This window comes from Capricornis sumatraensis, chromosome 3, assembly GCF_032405125.1.
Source record: "Capricornis sumatraensis isolate serow.1 chromosome 3, serow.2, whole genome shotgun sequence".
NCBI classification, from domain to species: domain Eukaryota; kingdom Metazoa; phylum Chordata; class Mammalia; order Artiodactyla; family Bovidae; genus Capricornis; species Capricornis sumatraensis.
Genome location: NC_091071.1, coordinates 14,373,175 through 14,376,078, shown reverse-complemented (window position 1 = coordinate 14,376,078; position 2,904 = coordinate 14,373,175). Strand labels below are relative to the sequence as shown.

Below are 2,904 nucleotides of genomic sequence, written 5' to 3'. Positions count from 1 at the left end.
TTACTGCACAGCTTGTCCGTCAGCTCTGCTTCCTGAGTCCTGTGGCTTCATTACATCTGGCAGCTCGGGTGGGCTGGAGAAGGGCTCTATTCACACGTCTTCAAATGCCTCATCTTCCCTGAAGGCTAGCCCCACAATCACTGGGGCCTGAGGCAGTGCCATTTGGCTGGTGAAACCACACTCGCCCAGTGTCTTGCTGTCATCCAGAAGGTGGTCATCCTTGTACAGCTGCTGCTCATCTGGCGGACGCTTGAGGATACCCTGGATGACGCGCTTCAACTCAAGCACAGTGCTCGACTCCTTGGCCTCAGTGAATGAAGATGGTGGTCTTGCCGCGCCGGATCATGAGGGACACGTCCATTGCGGCGGTGGCGGTGGTGATGGTGCAGCTGCCTGTCCCCCTCGACGGCCAACCCAGGAGGACTGAATAAAGGGTTTTATAACAGGGACTCCAAGGTGGGTGTCTGACAAGATTAGGGTGTGTGCACCTTTTCTCAGGTGATCTCATCTTGATGAGCTGCTCTGATCTCTTTAATCAAGTGGTTTCTTGATGGCTCCTCCCTTGATTACCAGCTCCCTTGATTCTGCCCTTCGGAACTCAGGAAAGGTCATGGAGGCTGGAGTCTCACAAGAAATGTTGCAGCATGCAGCTTAGGTAGGTAGGAGCAGAGAAATGGGGCCAGGAGCCAAGCAACAGAGAAGTCACGCATCTTGGAAACAGCGGGAGTCCATGGGCAGATGAGGAAAGCAGGCGCCTTCAGACTGACAGGAAATTGGGTGATGAGGGCCTGAATAGGCGACCAAGAAATGTGAGGAAAGGCAGGAATCCCCTGCATCCAAATGTAACCTTTTCTCATTGTGCTGTCATTATGATAAGATTAGCCTGACAGATAAGAATAGTCATCAGGCATGTATACCATGACATTTCTACTCTAAGCTAAATAGAAATAAAATCCCTGCTTCCCTCAGTAAAATGGAGCCGGGATGAAAAAATCAGGAAGGTCAATGCCCAAACTCCTCATTCCCCAGGGAATATTCAGCCCCCTCATTCTTACCCTCCTCAAAACCAACTTGCCAAAGAAACTCTGGTTGGCAGCTCCTCACCTGCCTACCCACTCTCCCTTTGAGAATGTATCCTTGCTTAAATGAACTTTTGCTTTACTTTCTAGACAAGTCTAGAAATGTTGCCCAAGTTGTCTGTGGGAAGATGGAAAAGCTAACTTTAATCTAGTCAGAATAACAAAGAAGAATGGTTTACTTGTTTAAAGAGTGGACTTGGGGACTTCCTTAGTGGTCCAGCAGCTAAGACTCCAAGCACCCAATGCAGGGGGCCAGGGTTTGATCCCTGGTCATGGAACTAGATCCCACATGCCACAGCTAAAGAACCTGCACACTGCAATGAAGACCAGGCATAGCCAAATACATAAATAAATACTAAAGAGCTGTGGCTTAGCTGGTTAAGAATCCAGCTGCAATCTGGGAGACCTGGGTTCGATCCCTGGATTGGGAAGATCCCCTGGAAAAGGGAAAGGCTACCCACTTCAGTATTCTGCCCTGGAGAATTCCATGGACTCTACAGTCCATAGCGTTGCAAAGAGTCAGACACAACTGAGTGACTTTCACTCACTCACTCACCTACTTTCTTAACCTCTGTGCTTCATCTCTGAATTCTTTTGAGATGAAGAAAGATCCTGGAATTCACTGACAACAGAAATGGGACAAAGGGGCTTCTGTGCCCGGGAGATGCACAGGGCCACACTCAGGTTCACCACTGGTGCAGCACTATGTGACTTCTGTGCCATCCAGTTACCCATGGCTGTGTAAGTCTCCAGCAAGCTGGGTCTCAGCCCTGGTGCTCTACCTCAGCCTAGGGAGGTGATGGATATACCTTATCTATGCAGATCCTATATTCTTTAGAGCTCACTTTATTTTTCAGCTAGTAGCCAATCTCTCTTTACTGAAATCCCCTGTTACAGTTGATAAAAATCTATATATTAAAATTTAGCTGTTCCAGCTGCTCTGTGGCTGCTGCTGCTACTGCTAAGTCACTTCAGTCGTGTCCAACTCTGTGCGACCCCATAGACGGCAGCCCACCAGGCTCCCCCATCCCTGGGATTCTCCAGGCAAGAACACTGGAGTGGGTTGCCATTTCCTTCTCCAATGCATGAAAGTGAAAAGTGAAAGTGAAGTCGCTCAGTCGTGTCCGACTCTTCACGACCCCATGGACTGCAGCCTACCAGGTTCCTCCGCCCATGGGATTTCCCAGGCAGGAGTACTGGAGTGGGGTGCCATCGCCTTCTCCGGCTCTGTGGCTTCCATCTCCTAATTTGACCCTGAGTGATAAGTGTTCCTGACCAACATAACAAGGATGAAAGACACCCAGCCTCTCAGCATTATACAGTGTAGTGTGCTAAACCATAGCGGGACAGAGTGTGAGAACAGTGGGTAAGAAGGTGCCTGCATGTCCATGATGATGAAGAGGGGATCAGGGCACTCTTGAGTTCGTCATCAGTGACACCTCCTCTTGTCTTTCTTCCCATGTCACTAAATCTCTGAGTGGCATCAGTTCTTTCACAAGTCTGATCCATGCTCTCCAGCCCACTGCTGCTTCACATGCCAGGTCATCATCATCTCTGGCTGGTTTACCGTGAAAGTGAAGTCTCTCAGTCGTGTCTGGCTCTTCACGACCCAGGCTCCTCTGTCCATGGAATTTTCCAGGCAAGAGTACTGGAGTGGGTTGCCATTTCCTTCTCCAGGGGATCTTCCTGATGTAGGGATTGAACCCGGGTCTCCCGCACTGCAGGCAGACACTTTACCCTCTGAGCCAGCAGGGAAGCCACCGTGAGGGCCCTCTAAATATCCACTTTGCATCCACCCCTTGCTCGCTTCAGCCTGTTCTTCAGA

At 49.9% G+C, this 2,904-nt stretch overlaps 1 pseudogene; it reads right to left on the bottom strand.

Annotated features, from left to right (window-relative positions):
- On the bottom strand, positions 1-361 carry LOC138075300 (elongin-B pseudogene; annotated as a pseudogene).
- Positions 362-2,904: the final 2,543 nt, after the last annotated feature.